This window comes from Kogia breviceps, chromosome 2, assembly GCF_026419965.1.
Source record: "Kogia breviceps isolate mKogBre1 chromosome 2, mKogBre1 haplotype 1, whole genome shotgun sequence".
Classification (NCBI taxonomy): domain Eukaryota; kingdom Metazoa; phylum Chordata; class Mammalia; order Artiodactyla; family Physeteridae; genus Kogia; species Kogia breviceps.
The window spans coordinates 58,017,179-58,033,860 of NC_081311.1; the positions used below are offsets into that span (position 1 = coordinate 58,017,179).

General features: G+C 39.5%; 1 protein-coding gene and 1 non-coding gene across 3 annotated transcripts in view; both read right to left on the bottom strand.

The window, feature by feature from the left end:
• LRMDA (leucine rich melanocyte differentiation associated) overlaps positions 1 to 16,682 on the bottom strand; it is a 1,104,731-nt gene that overhangs the window by 194,093 nt on the left and 893,956 nt on the right. The gene's annotated exons all lie outside the window — the stretch shown is intronic.
• On the bottom strand, positions 2,050 to 2,154 carry LOC131751670 (U6 spliceosomal RNA). Its single transcript, XR_009334242.1, has one exon. It is a non-coding gene; the product is annotated as a U6 spliceosomal RNA (small nuclear RNA).

Sequence of the window (16,682 nt, forward strand, 5' to 3'; positions counted from 1 at the left end):
CTAGGCTTTGTGGCTCCCTCCTCAAGAGTGTGAAATAGATGACCCTCTGGTCACTTCCGTTTTACACCTCCCCTGCCCATCAGAGAGGGTAGTTTCTGCAGCCAGTCTGCTCAGGGAGCCACTGGGCTTCCTCACTGTCCATGCTCAGTCAAGGGAAAGTACATTAAGAGCACTTTCCTCATAGGCCTGGATAAACTAGAAGAAAGTTTAAGATTTCCATATCCGGGGGTTATGCTGTTCTAGACAGTGCTTTGGATGATTTCAAAAAAGCCATCCAGCTGGGTAGATGCAGCTACAGACACAGAGTTTGGTGAGTGGAGCCTAGGCTTGATTTTGATCCTGCTGACTTGCCCCCTTGGTTTACAGAAACCCTGTAGTACTTTCTCATCCTTAAACCTAGGACCTAGATCAGGTTTTCAATGGTCTATCTCCTCTCTTCTGAGTGCCACTCTGATGTCCCTAGCTCTACAAAATCCCCTTGGCTCTATTCAAGAAGAAAACTCCCAAGACAGCTTCATCAAAAAAAAAAGTTCCAACTCAAAAGTTTCAGCCCCTTTTATACTCTCAACCCCACCCCCAGCCCAGCGATGACCTCACAGATGAGAAGGACGTTGGAAGAGGTGGGGAGGGTATCCATACCTCCTCTTGTCTTTTTCTACATCCTGCCATTTCTTTGTTTGCACTCTCAGCCTTGTTCTACCTTTCTCATTTGACTATTTCACTAGCTCCCCACTAACTTAACTTCTTTGTGACCAACTTGGCCCATGTGCCCCAGAATGGAAGAACAAAAATTCCAAAGCCACCGCTTATACCCTCCCCATGCCAACTCCCTCCGTGGAATTTTGTGACCCAAAGATGACCCTGGCCTACATACTGGGATTTTTTTTTTAACCATAAAAGAACTATTTCTGCAAAGAATTCTGAAGTTGTCATTTTCATTTTAAAAATAAGATGATAAAACACACACACACACACAAGCCATTATTTGTAAAATGCCTACAGATGATGAAGAGGAATGCATATCAATATATACACAGGCATACAGATGAGTGAGCAAGCACATGTGTGTGTATCTAACCCATGGGGGCCAGAATGAACCTCTGAGATGAAGAGAGTGGCTGAATACTAAGAAAAATGACAGGAATCAAGAGTGCTTTCAAATTTCTTCTAGCTTTTCTTTCCACCTGTCCCTTCAAATTAAAAAAAAAAAAAGTTTTCTCTGAATTCCGTTTAAATTTGGTACCTAAATGAGCTTCAAAAAGCAGTCACATGGATGGCAGAAACGCAGGGGTTACAAAGCAGGGGTCTCATTGTGGTATGAGAATGATTGCTAGCTAGAAAGGGGGATTTTCTAGTCCTCTTCTGGTATTGCTTAGCTAAATAAACTCTGACACCTCTGTGCCTCGATGCTTGATATCTTAGATCCTTTCCAGGGTTTACTAGTGCTCTGTGGTTATATTATTTAAAAATTATGTGTATATTTGGAATAATGATTACCATGTCCATGACGACCACCACTGCCACCACCATTGTCATCCTGACTTCTTTTCTTTCCAGACCAATCTGCAATTGCCTAGTTATACCTGTACCTTAGGAAGTGAACAAATAATTGATTTCCTCATTTTGCTAGTGACTTAACCTATATATCTGGGTAGTGACAAGTTCAAAATTCACGAGTGCCAAAGAGCCCAGTGCAAGACTATCTCAAACGCTAATGATGGAAGACCCTTCTAATTGGGTTTCCAAAGCAACTGTCAAGGGGAATAATGGAAATTCCAAGAAAACTTGATCTTCAGAGAGCTTGGGCTCTGCTTATGATCATGAGTTTGGGCCAGGTTCAGACTTTTCAAATGCTATTCCAAATACTCCCTAACCCAATAATTTAGGGCCATTCAAATGCTAACTCAGTCACAATCAGCATTCATGCAACACTTTACACTGTAAACAGCTTATGAAGTTGTACATGTCACTTCCCCACAACATGAAAAAATGAGACTCAGTTCCTCAACCCAAAGATATCTTGGACAAGGTCATCTTCTTGTTTTCTTTTTTGATATAGAATGCTTCAAGAATTTGCATGTCATCCTTGCACAAAAGCCACACTAATCTTTTCTGTGTCGTTCCAATTTTAGTATATGTGTTGCTGAAGCAAGCATGGGAAAGTCTTTTTGAGAGAGAGAATGATAAGTGGTAAAAATCACAGGTTTTGGAATCACACAGACCAGCAATAACTTTAAATATCTAGGTTAAGAGAAAGTAGCATCTGAGAATTACCCACATGTGTTCTTCGTAAGGATTATTCATTCCTTACCTCATCAGATACAGTTGTTGGCACAAAGCACGTACTCAATAAATATTTATTGAACTAAATTATCCATCCTCATATTGAATACATTTACTTTCACTTAAAGGGGGCTCCATAATCTCTTGGCAACCTGATCCTGTGCTCCTTGCAGTTCCTTTAAGGGCGAGTTCTGGGTTTGGGATATTGATGTCTTTGTCCCACCTCATCCATAAAGCCTTCCCTGACAACTCTAGTCTACCCTACTCTCCTTTTTCTGAATCCCTGTTGTAATTATTCCAGGTTATACTCACTTTGGCACACATGTGATATCATATCTTACCATGTAAAATGTGTTTCATAAACACATCATCCTTCCCAGGAGCCTATAAGTTCCTCGAGGGCAAAGGCCATATTTGATATTTATTTTGTATGTCCCATGGCACACAGCACAATATAAAACCCATAGTACGCTCTGAACAAGTACCTGTCAAATTGAGTTGAATTTTAAGGACAGTACTCCACTGCCAGTGATGACTTCCTTTCAGAGAAGTATTGAAAGGCAGGATTGCCTATATTCACCATTCATTTCACCCAAACTAAGACCATGGGCCTCTAAGCGCTACCTAGGAAACAAAGGATCAGAAAGCAGCTGCTTACTTTCAACAAAGAGATCGTATTTCAGCCTTGGATTGCAGGATTTCACGTATTAGTCACTTGTGACTCTTAGCCAAACCCTTTGGTGTTATCAGGAATAAAAAGTAACCCAGAGATATGTCAAATATCAATTTCCAATTACTTTCCTGTGACACATTTCTGCCACTTGGGACAACTCCCAAGGGATCTGTTGCCCCTTATCAGCTCAGATTGGGTTTACCTTTCAGTCAAAACAGGTAACACTCAGCAGTGCCCTGTTTAGCCTCAACATTACATTGTCCTCCTCTGACACTCAGATTCTCTTGTGAAGTCTTCAATATTGGCTTACGCTGTCACTGGAGACCTGGTCCAAGTGTGGAAGGCCTGATATTATACCCTGAACCATATGTGCTGGGGTGGGATGGGGATAACTCTAATGGCTGCGGTGAGCTGTTTTTGGTTTCCCAAGTCTTAATTTGCATCGAGATGTTGAATGCAGGAACAAAGCCTCGTGCAGGACTTGCACATCTTCAACTCTAGCCAAGGGGGGAAGAAATAAGAGAGTCTCTAAAAGTCTTCACTTTGATACTCAAAACACAGAACAGCATTTCTACCCTCTAGGTCACAGAAGGCAGGCCACAGACTAATTGAAAAAATCTTTGGTATTAGGGATGTTAAAACTGAGGATCTGCACAAAACCAGAAATCACATGTCCCCTTTATTACAAAGTAATGGAACAGAATTTGGAAAAACCAGGAAACATCTCTGGGTCCATAAATCAGTCCAGTTGGAGGGAAACACAAATGGCCAGCACCTGGAATGAGCCTTCATCTGGAGTGGAAGACCAGCCTAAAGAATAGAACTTCAGGGCCAAGGCTCCAGACCGTGCACTGTGATTAATGACTTGAGTGAAAGGTCTCAGTTGAAGCTGAACAATTAACTTGTTCTCTCCACGTCTCAGAATTCTCCACAGCATAACTATGTCTTCCCTGATTGTTCCTATTTACCAAAATGCAAGCCAGTCTGGGAAGCTTTGAACGTGTCATCATCAGACTGTTTCTGACAATCAGGAGAGCCCTGGTGTTTGTCAGGACTACTTTCGTCAAATCATCTGTTTCGACTCTGCATGCAAGCCTCAACCTTTCAGTTCCTTTTCAAGTTTAAGAACCATCCAAATGAGGCAATGGCATTGGCCTCGATCCGTCGGAAAAAAAAAAAAAGTCCACAGCTTGGAGGATTGCAAATGGACAGCATATGGCCTGGCTTGTTTCTGGTCACTCCCCCAAAATTTCTTAGGGAATTGAATGTCCATGAGATTAATGGTTCCTTCCTGTCCTGCCTTTATGCTCTGGAATAGGTTTCTCTAATCTCTTTCAGATCCTCTAAAGCATTTACATTAAACCAATCATTCCTCCTGAATCTACAACTGAGATAAGATAAGACCTACTATAACTAAGGAAGTCTCCAAACCTCTCTCCCTTTCTCCTGGAGTCAATCTGTAGATGGGAAAGAAAGGTGGGTGCCCCAGAACCTGATTCTGAATGAACAAGTACCCAAGAGGCGTATCCAAGGAATCCAGTTTCTTCATTTGACCTTCCACAGCTGCTTCATTTGTGACAAAGGAGTCTACCAAAAGTGGACATGGCCCCCCACAAGGTAAGACTGGAAGGGTACTGGAGTGCCTTGCCCAAGAACATCCACCCCAAGGACCTGCCACAGGGACTGACCCTTCACTTCCCCTTTAGCCAATACCATTTCTCTCCGGGAAGGCATCCTGTCTCCAGAAGACATATCAAAAACAAGAACAATAACCACAGTGATGGACATTAATAACAGAAGTGTCATCCACTACAATAATAACATGCATGCATATAGCACTTACTATGGGCCAGGAACTCTTTGAAATTGTTTGTTTATATGAATTCATACAATCCTCACAACAACGTTACTAAGGTAGGTATTACTATTATACCCATTTTCCAGAGAGGGAGATACAGAGGAGTCAAGTAACTTGCCCAAAGTCACAAAGCCACCAAGTGGTAAGGTGAGGATTCAAACATTGGTCTCATTCTTCATACCACCCTGTACTCCCACTACATTCTCTAGAGGTATGGTCCTCCCCCACCACTGCTGATGAGGTTAGAGGAGCAATTCTCCTAGCATAGCACCCACTTAGGCATCGGGCCTGCTGAATCCTGTTTCTGCTACCCAGTGTGTAAGCTCAAATGAGTTCTGAGTCTCTGAGCCTTAGTTGGTTTCATCTGTAAAATCAGTATGATACAAAGAGCTCCCTTGCAGGGTTTTAGTGGGATTCATGAGATAATGCATATACAGGCCCTAACACAGTGCCTTTACATGGCAGCCACATACGGCGGGTAGCTGTGGTTACTACTAATCAGATTAGCTAATATTGACTAAAGGAGCTGGAGAAGATCAGGCAGAAGCAATCATAGGTTGGAATGGGATATGAAAATGCAGATCAAAATGGTGACCCCAAAGAAACTAGGATACTAACAAGTACTGATGAGGAATACCTACCTTCTTGGTCTGACCCAATTTATGCAGCCTCTGGCTTGGCTTATTCCCATGAAAGAAAAAAATTCAAATTTATTTATATATATACACACACAAAACATCAAGAAGGAATGAACAGATGTCCAGAATGGGGTAATTAGAATATTCTCCCTGAAATCCCTAGTACAAAAGAAGAGCAATACATCCTTCACAGCCTGTGTGGCTGCCCCAGAGTCAAGCTTGGAGCTGCATCCTTCATTCCTCATTTCCTACGTGTTCTTGCCGACCCCTGACACATCGCATTCTTTGCATCAATAAGGACTGGGGCCAGAACACACTAAATTGCCTTTGACTACATTTCAGTGATCTAGTATTTTTTTGATTCTTTCTTGTGGCACCATTTTTCACTTTTGACTTTATAATTCTCTGCTGACTTTAAATAAAGCTTTGCCAAACTACCCAAGATAGTTTTTAATAGAGATTTAGGGGCTAGGTTGTGCTGTGGTTTGGATTCAGATTCTCCTGCAGCAACAAGGGGAAATTAACTAGGTGGTTTCATCTCAAGTGCTCATTTAGACTCAGAATGGACAGAGTCTATCTTCTTCCAAGCCTTGTAATCAAGACACTACAAAGTGATATTCAAGAAAGAAAAAAGCTAGGTAGCCATAGCTTCCACACCACAAAACCACTACACAGTGTCCCTGCAAACCCAGATGACTGGAATAATATACAGACAGCAGTGGAATCACTTGCTGAGTGACAGGAAGGAATTTGACCACATTCTATGCTAGGCCAAAGACTATGCTTGTTCTCCTTAAGCTAGGGAACTCAAATGACCCTTACAGCAGCTATGGGAGCCTGCCTCCTGACACTCCTCCCTCCTCCGTGCTACCCCTGGTCCCCACTGCCTTCTGCCCAGATGAAACACTGGAAGCCAGCTGGCCTTCAGTCACTGGGAAACACACCAAGTCAGATAAGAGGACAGTCCCCCAAACTAATATTTGTTTTTTAGAGAAGAATTACCTTAATTACTTCTTGAAAATATAAAATTGGTAAGTCAGTAACAGTTTGGTTTTGTCTCATTCATTACTATCCAATGCTTGCTCCATTACAAAGGAAGAGATAAAACATATGTAAAGTATTGAGAACAATTACTTTAAAGATATCTGTATATTCATCACCAAGCTTAGAGATAAATAAATTTCTTGGGTTGTTTTTACCAGATTACATTTCTTTGCCTCTACCTTCCACCAATGGTAAATGCAACTGTGATTTTTGAGTTTTTAATACCAATAGTTTTTTTCATAGTTTTGACACAAGTGTAAGGACTCTTTTAAAATAGTGCTTTAATTTGCATTTTTGAACTCTATAATGATAGCATACAGAATCATTCAAAGAGGCTTCTTCTCTCCCAATTTTGTATATTCATCCGTGTGGGAAATTACCCAACTTTATTTAATGAACCATTTGGGTTGTTTCCAAGGTTTTTTTGTTTGCCGGGGTTTTTTTTTGTCTGTTTCTTTATTTTGTTTTGTTTTCCTCCTACAGAAAATGCTATGAATATCATTCACATTGATTTGAGCACAGACAAGAGCTTTTCCTGGGTTAGAATTTGGGGAGCAGAATTGCTGGATCTTAGAGTGTGCATATATTCAAATTCACTAGATAATAACAGATTGTTTTCCAAAGCAGATATACTACTTCACACTCCCACCAAGGTAACTTCTGAATTTCTGTTGCTCTACAACTTTACAGCAGTTGGTACTGCCAGATTGTTTAAATTTTGCTGAACCACTGAATACAAAACGTATCTTACAGTTTTATTTTTTTAAATTCTTTATTGGAGTATAATTGCTTTACAATGGTGTGTTAGTTTCTGTTTTATAACAAAGTGAATCAGCCATACATATACATATATCCCTATATCTCCTCCCTCTTGCGTCTCCCTCCCACCCTCCCTATCCCACCCCTCTAGGTGGTCACAAAGCACCGAGCTGATCCCCCTGTGCTATGCGGCTGCTTCCCACTAGCTATCTATTTGACATTTGGTAGTATATGTATGTCCATGCTGCTCTCTCACTTCGTCCCAGCTTACCCTTTCCCCTCCCCGTGTCCTCAAGTCCATTCCCTACGTCTGCATCTTTATTCCTGTCCTGCCCCTAGGTTCTTCAGAACTGATCTTTTCTTTTCTTTAGATTCCATATATATGTATTAGCATACGGTATTTGTTTTTCTCTTTCTGACTTACTTCACTCTGTATGACAGACTCTAGGTTCATCATTTCACTACAAATGATTCAATTTCATTTCTTTTTATGGCTGAGTAACCTTCCATTGTCTATATGTGCCACATTTTCTTTATCCATTCACCTGTCGATGGAACTTAGGTTACTTCCATGTCCTGGCTATTGTAACTAGAGCTACAATGAACATTGTGGTCCATGACTCTTTTTGAATTATGGTTTTCTCAGCATATACGCCCAGTAGTGGGATTGCTAGGTCTTATGGTAGTTCTATTTTTAGTTTTTTAAGGGACCTCCATACTGTTCTCCATGGTGGCTATATCAATTTACATTCCCACCAACAGTGCAAGAGTGTTCCTTTTCTCCACACCCTCTCCAGCATTTATTGTTTGAAGATTGTTTTGTTTGTTTGCTTGCTTTTTGTTTTTGCGGTACACGGGTTTCTCACTGATGTGGCCTCTCTCATTGCAGAGCACAGGTTCCGGACACGCAGGCTCAGCGGCCATGGCTCACCGGCCCAGCCACTCCGCTGTATGTGGGATCTTCCCGGACCAGGGCACGAACCCATGTCCCCTGAATCAGCAGGCGGACTCTCAACCACTGCGCCACCAGGGAAGCCCCTGTTCGTAGATTTTTTGATGATGGCCATTCTGACTGGTGTGAGATGATACCTCACTGTAGTTTTGATTTGCATTTCTCTAATAATTAGTGATGTTGAGCATACTTTCATGGGTTTGTTGGCAGTGTGTATATCTTCTTTGGAGAAATGTCTGTTTAGGTCTTCTGCCCATTTTTGGATTGGGTTGTTTGTTTTTGTTGATATTGAGCTGCATGCACTGCTTATAAATTTTGGAGATTAATCCTAAGTTAGTTGCTTCATTTGCAAATATTTTCTCCCATTCTGAGGGTTGTCATTTCGTCTTGTTTGTGGTTTCCTTTGCTGTGCAAAAGCTTTTAAGTTTCATTAGGTCCCATTTGTTTATTTTTGTTTTTATTTCCAATTCTTTAGGAGGTGGGTCAAAAAGGATCTTGCTGTGATGTATGTCAGAGTGTTCTGCCTATATTTTCCTCTAAGAGTTTTATAGTGTCTGGGCTTACATTTAGGTCTTTAATCCATTTTGAGTTTATTTTTGTGTACGGTGTTAGGGAGTGTTCTAATTTCTTTCTTTTACATGTAGCTGTCCAGTTTTCCCAGCACCACGTATTAAAGAAGCTGTCTTTTCTCCATTGTATATTCTTGCCTCCTTTATCAAAATTAAGGTGACCATATGTGCCTGGGTTTATCTCTGTGTTTTTAATCCAGTTCCATTGATCTATATTTCTGTTTTTGTGCCAGTACCATACAATCTTGATTACTGTAGCTTTGTAGTATAGTCTGAAGTCTGGGAGCCTGATTCTCCAGCTCTGTTTTTCTTTCTCAAGATTGCTTTGGCTATTCAGAGTCCTTTGTGTTTCTGTACAAAGTGTGAAATTTTTGGTTCTAGTTCTATGAAAAATGCCAGTGGTAGTTTGATAGGAATTTCACTGAATCTAGTCATTTTCACAATGTTGATTCTTCCAATCCAAGAACATGGTATATCTCTCCATCTGTTTGTACCATCTTTAATTTCTTTCATCAGTGTCTTATAGTTTTCTGCATACAGGTCTTTCATATCCTTATGTAGGTTTATTCCTAGGTATTTTATTCTTTCTGTTGCAAAGGTAAATGGGAGTGTTTCCTTCATTTCCTTTCAGATTTTTCATCATTAGTGTATAGGAATGTGAGAGATTTCTGTGCAGTAATTTTGTATCCTGCTGCTTTACCAGCTTCATTTATTAGCTCTAGTAGTTTTCTGTTAGCATCTTTAGGATTCTCTATGTATAGTATCATGTCATCTGCAAACAGTGACCGCTTTACTTCTTCTTTTCTGATTTGGATTACTTTTATTTCTTTTTCTTCTCTGATTGCTATGGCTAAGACTTCCAAAACTATGTTGAATAATAGTGGTGAGAGTGGGCAACCTTGTCCTGTTCCTGATCTTGGAGGAAATGGTTTCAGTTTTTCACCATTGAGAACAATGTTGGCTGTGGGTTTGCCATATATGGCCTTTATTATGTTGAGGTAAGTTCCCTCTATGCCTACTTTCAAGAGGGTTTTTATCATAAATGGGTGTTGAATTATGTCAAAAGCTTTTTCTGTATCTATTGAGATGATCGTATGGTTTTTCTCCTTCAATTTGTTAATATGGTGTATCACATTGATTGATTTGCGTACATTGAAGAATCCTTGCATTCTTGGGATAAACCCCACTTGATCATGGTGTATAATCCTTTTAATGTGCTGTTGGATTCTGTTTACTAGTATTTTGTTGAGGATTTTTGCGTCTGTATTCATCAGTGATATTGGCCTGTAGTTCTCTTTCTTTGTGACATCTTTCTCTGGTTTTGGTATCAGGGTGATGGTGGACTCGTAGAATGAGTTTGGGAGTGTTCCTCCCTCTGCTGTATGTTGGAAGAGTTTGAGAAGGATAGGTGTTAGCTCTCCTCTAAATGTTTCATACAATTCTCCTGTGAAGCCATCTGTTCCTGGGCTTTTGTTTGCTGGATGATTTTTAATCACAGTCTCAATTTCAGTGCTTGTGATTGGTCTGTCTATATTTTGTATTTCTTCCTGCTTCAGTATAGGAAGGTTGTGCTTTTCTAAGAATTTGTCCATTTCTTCCATGTTGTCCATTTTATTGGCATATAGTTGCTTGCAGTAATCTCTCATGAGCCTCTGTGTTTCTGTAGTGTCAGTTGTTACTTCTCTTTTTCATTTCTAATTCTATTGATTTGAGTCTTCTCCCTTTTTTTCTTGATGAGTCTGGCTAATGGTTTATCAATTTTAGTTTATCTTCTCAAAGAACCAGCTATTAGTTTTACTGATCTCTGCTATCATTTCCTTCATTTCTTTTTCCCTTATTTCTGATCTGATCTTTACGATTTCTTTCCTTCTGCTAACTTTGGGGGTTTTTTTGTTGTTGTTCTTCTTCTTTCTCCAGTTGCTTTAGGTGTAAGATTAGGTTGTTTATTTGAGATGTTTCTTGTTTCTTGAGGTAGGCTTGTAAAGCTATAAACTTCCCTCTTAGAACTGCTTTTGCTGCATCCCATAGGTTTTGGGTCATCGTGTTTTCACTGTCACTTGTTTCTAGGTATTTTTTGACTCCCTCTTTGTTTTCTTCAGTGATCTCTTGGTTATTTAGTAGTGTATTGTTCAGCCTCCATGAAATTCCATTTTGTACAGATTTTTTTCCTGTTATTGATATGTAGTCTCATAGCATTGTGGTTGGAAAAGATAATTGATATGATTTCAATTTTCTTAAATTTACCAAGGCTTGATTTGTGACCCAAGATACGATTTATCCTGGAGAATGTTCTGTGAGCACTTGAGAAGCAAGTGTATTCTGTTGGTTTTGGATGGAATAGCCTTAAATATCAATAAGTCCATCTTGTTTAATGTATCATTTAAAGCTTGTGTTTCATTTTGGATGATCTGTCCATTGGTGAAAGTGGGGTGTTAAAGTCCCCTACTATGATTGTGTTACTGCCAATTTCCCCTTTTATGGCTGCTAGCATTTGCCTTATGTATTGAGGTGCTCCTGTGTTGGGTGCATAAACATTTACAATTGTTATATCTTCTTCGTGGATTGATCCCTTGATCATTATGTAGTGTCTTGCTTTGTCTCTTGTAATAGTCTTTATTTTAAAGTCTATTTTGTCTGATATGAGAATTGTTCCTCCAGGTTTCTTTTGATTTTCGTTTGCATGTAACATCTTTTTCCATCCCCTCACTTTCAGTCTGTATGTGTCCTTAGGTCTGAAGTAGGTCTCTTGTAGACAGCATATATATGGGTCTTGTTTTTGTGTCCATTCAGCCAGGCTATGTCTTTTGGTGGAGCATTTAATCCATTTACATTTAAGGCAATTATTGATATGTATGTTCCTATTACCATTTTCTTAATTGTTTTGGGTTTGTTATTGTAGGTCTTTTCCTTTTCTTGTGTTTCCTGCCTAGAGAAGTTCCTTTAGCATTTGTTTTAAAGCTGGTTTGGTTGTGCTGAATTCTTTTAGCTTTGCTTACCTGTAAAGGTTTTAATTTCTCTGTCAAATCTGAATGAGATCCTTGCTGGGTAGAGTAATGCAGGTTGTAGGTTTTTCCCTTTCCCATATCACTTTAAATATGTCCTGCCACTCCCTTCTGGTTTGCAGAGTTTCTGCTGAAAGATCAGCCGTTAACCTTACGGGGATTCCCTTGTGTGTTATTTGTCATTTTTCCTTGCTGCTTTTAATATTTTTCCTTTGTATTATTTTACAGTTCTAATTCACATTTCCAAATGTAATTTTTCTTTAGATAATCATTGAGCAATTTTTGGATAGTTTGAAAATTCTTTGTTCAAAATAACCATGAAATGCAGTGTGTGTATAGATTAGGTGAGATTCTATGGCTACAGAGAAAGACACTATGTACATAGACATACAGGAGTCAATACATCTCTATCTGTATCTGCTATTCACGCTTACACTTAAAGCTACAGCCCATGGGCCAAATCTGGCCTGCCACTTGCTTTAGTAAACATAGTTTTATTGGAACACAGCCATCCCTGTTTGGTTACTTATTGCCTACAAATACCTTCATGCTACAATGACAGACAGAGCTGAGTAGTCACGGCAAAGACCATCTGGCCTCCAAAGCCTAAAACACTTGCTCTCTGGCCCTTTATAGCAAAAGTTTGCTGACCCATGATTTAGAGCATCTCTACTGGCAGGCACAGACATCTCACATTCAACACGTTCCTTTGAGTCTGTTCCTCCCAAATGCCATTGCTCAGAAAAGTCTCCACCTTCCACAGAAGTACTCAGGCCAAAAACCTGGGAGTCATCTCATGCTCGTCCCTCCTACTCACCACTTACAACCTGCCAGTGGATACCACCCTTGTACTCAAACTTCTCAGCACCATTCCTCTGAAGACCTCTTCTCTGCATCCACTGATAGCCCTTCGTTCAAGCCTTACGTTGACTTATGCCACCCTCCACCTAATAACCAAGCACTTAGTGTCACCCAGTTTCACAGCACTTGTAACACTTCACTGCATTTTGTCTGCTATCTCCACCTAAATTATAAGTTTCTTAAGGACAGGGACCCGTGCCATTTCTGCACACAGTACAGTGCCTTGGAAAGCAAATCCTTCCTAGTCTCCCGTAGGCTGCCTAGTCCTTCTCATTAACCACTGAGGGTGTGACATGATAAGACATTTGTGGCTGCCACACCACTAGTCAGCAGGGTTTGGAAATAGTCCCTACTCTCTTGAACATCATGGCTGAGTGGACTCACAAAATGAGATTCCTCTTCAGGATCAATGCAGTGGTCCTCCAATTGCTGTGTGTAAGGGAATCATCAGAGCTCATTAAAAATAACAGAAGCCAGGATATCACCCCAGGCTCACTGAATTAGAATCCCTGAAAGTAGGTGTTCAAGCATCTTTACCTTATGGACGTTCCCTAGGAGATTCTTATGTAGGCTTGAGAAGCACATATCTAATAAGGAGAGCTTCCTGTATACATTCCCCTAGTCCTACCCCACCCTACCACATTGTCTGTGATGGGTAGCTAACCATATATGGGACCCATCCCACCTTTCTGCTTGGGTACCAGAGGTTCCCTAAGCTCCTCCACCCTCCACCAGTAGCTCAGAAGAAGCCTGATTTGAGGAAATAATTAATCGTATCCTTTCCTCAGGGCTGAATTCTGGTTTTCATCGAATGGGTTGCATTCCTGGTTAATGACGGGGGTCCACCCCCTACAGTGAGCATTTTTACTGCTCAACACATCTAAAATCAAGAATCTCCTGTTACATCCTAGTACCACTCCCTTTTATGTACCATCCCTCCTAGTATCTGCCTGAGGGAAGAGGCATGCAAACATTTGTACCGTGTATTTTATAAGAATGCTTATATTAATTTCTACAGTCCTCTTCATTTCCAACATATTACAGATCATTTAATATGTAAAAACAAATGTTAATAGGAGGGTTAGACCAACGAAATATCAATAAGATGCTGTTAGTATTTATTAGAGATTTTTCTTATTAGACTTAATTTTTTCCTAAATTGCATGTGACCCATTATCATTATGTCTGGTGGATAATATAACAAAACAAAATTAGCAGTCCATTTCTCTCAAGTAGAAAGTCTAAGGTTCCTTGGGTTTTATAATATCAAGCATAGCACAAATTTACTGAATTTTTCCAGTGCTGCACTTGGAGATTTTTAGGGGTCTATTTTCCCCAGAGGCATGTAACTACTAAAATTGCATTGGATTGCGTTTTGCTCTCAGCAGGAGAGAAAGTGCATAGTCAATGGATTATGTGCCATTCTTTATTTCCATTTTATGCAGTCACACAAAGGTATCTCTCAGGTGGTTGTTGAAGTTTACTAGACACTCAGGAGCCATCTCCTGCTTTCTTTAAATGGCATTTATAATCTGTAACCAAACAGGTCATCTATGAAGCCACTGGCGCAGTACACCTAAACTCTGCTTGCGTTAGTTCAGGTTGCAGAGATCAGATCTTTTGCTATGAGATTCCAACAGGGGGAAAACTACATCACGTATCTAAACAATATTTATAGGACTGCAAACATCGAAACAAGGTCTAACATAAGTGCTGAAAATGACAGAACACGTGAATCAGTATATAGGGGATAAAGACTTTCAGAATATGCAGGTCCATAATAACAAAGGGGCTATGTAAAAATCACACCAGTGATTGTGTTGCACCTTTATTTATCTGTACTAAAAGCACTACATTCTGTAAATACAGTATCGCTCTGCTTTCTTTCAACTGGATATCTCCAATTAACCATCATTTTCATGGTTCACTAGTACTCTGATAATTGATGCTCATCATTGCAGGATGCCTGCAATACTGAAAAAGTCAGAAGTGCTTTCTTGAATCATCAAGAAACAGATTAAAATATATTCAGTGTAGTTATTCTGTTAAGTGTATTTTATTGGGGGGGCAGTGTGGAACAGAAGAAAGAACACAGGCTTCAGGGTCAGACCTGGTTTTCAATCTCATGAAGGACACTTATTTGCACTGGGACCTTGGGTAAACTACACAATATCTCTCTAAGCTTCAATTTCCTCATATATAAAATGGGGATAATATCCAGCTTTAGGAGATATTCCCAGGATTAAATGAGACCACAAACACATGTAAAATACCAGCACAGTGCCTGGCTCTAAAGAAATCACTCAATAAATAGAAGCTCTTTTAATTCAGACATCGCCCTTCCTATTCTCAGTAAATCAGTAAGCCATGCAAGATGCCTGGACCTCTTTACTTTTTTCTCTACATCTCTTTATTTACCTGAAAATTTAATTCATATGAATAGCCCATTCCCCAACAATGACAGAGTACAGATAGTTTAGTATGGATTCTCAACATTAGATTATTTACATTTGAAGAAAAGGAACATTGTCAAAGAAACTATTTCTCTATCACTGGCCTTGGGGAAATAAAGTTTCAGTTTCCAAAATGCTTACAGATTACCCCAAATTTCTACCCTCTTTGGATTTTTATTATTTTTATTATTACTACTGTTTTATTATATTTATTTCATTATTTTACATGAGTAAAATATTAGCACATTTTTATAAAAATTCAGATACTGAAAAAGCTAGTCTTTTTGATCTTCTTCTACTCTTCTACCACACCGATTTCAATCTCCCCCAAATTGTAGAAGTAACTACTGTCAGGGGTTTTCTGCCCATCCTTCCAAAACTGCTTCTATGCATTTACACACGTATGTGTTTGAGTGTATGTGATTTTTGTGCTTTCAAATACATAAATTCCATCATAGTGTACAAATGTTTTGTATGCACATGGATTTTTGCTCAAAAATATATCTTGGAGAGCTTTCTGTTTTAGTATCTTATTTAACTTAATTTTTAAAAACACTCCTCATAGTATTCAGTATCATAATTTACCATACTTTTACCATTCCATTTCTGATGGGAATATAATTTCTCTTGGTATTTTTTTACTACCAGAAAACCACTGCAATGAACATCATTCTGCATACTTCTCCTTAGACATGTGTAACTGTTAGGTTAGAGGCTCTACAAATTCTATTTTAGTCTTTAAATTCAATTTATTTTTTGAATATAGTTAAAAATTTAAAAGTAAATACATGTGCCTAGTGAACAGTCTGTCTCCTACCCGGTCTTCCCATGTTCCTCATCATTCCTCCCCGTCCAAAGGGGGTCACTACTATCATCCATCTTTCAGAGTCTTTTTACAAACATAGATTCTTATTATTCCACCTTTGATGCATAAATAGTACTATGCTTTGCATATTGCTCTGCACCTCATTTTATGCTCTTAATGATAAATAACTGCACAGACTTACATATAATTTTGCAGGGAGCATCCTAATTCTTTTGACAGAGCTACATAATAGTCCAAAGATTGGACATAACCATAATTTATTTAACCATTTCTCAGTCGATAGATAGTTGGCTATTTTCAATCTTTAGCTAGCACATCTACTCTACAATAAATACAACTGCATATATTTCACTTAATCGTATGCAAGTATTTCTGGGCATGCCATTACTGACCTATTTTTTTTTTAACATCTTTATTGGAGTATAACTGCTTTACAATGGTGTGTTAGTTTCTGCTTTATAACAAAGTGAATCAGTTATACATATACATATGTTCCCATATATCTTCCCTCTTGCATCTCCCTCCCTCCCACCCTCCCTATCCCACCCCTCTAGGTGGTCACAAACCACCGAGCTGATCTCCCTGTGCTATGCGGCTGCTTCCCACTAGCTATCCACCCTACGTTTGGTAGTGTATATAAGTCCATGCCACTCTCTCACTTTGTCACAGCTTACCCTTCCCCCTCCCCATATCCTCAAGTCCATTCTCTAGTAGGTCTGTGTCTTTATTCCTGTCTTACCCATAGGTTCTTCATGACCTTTATT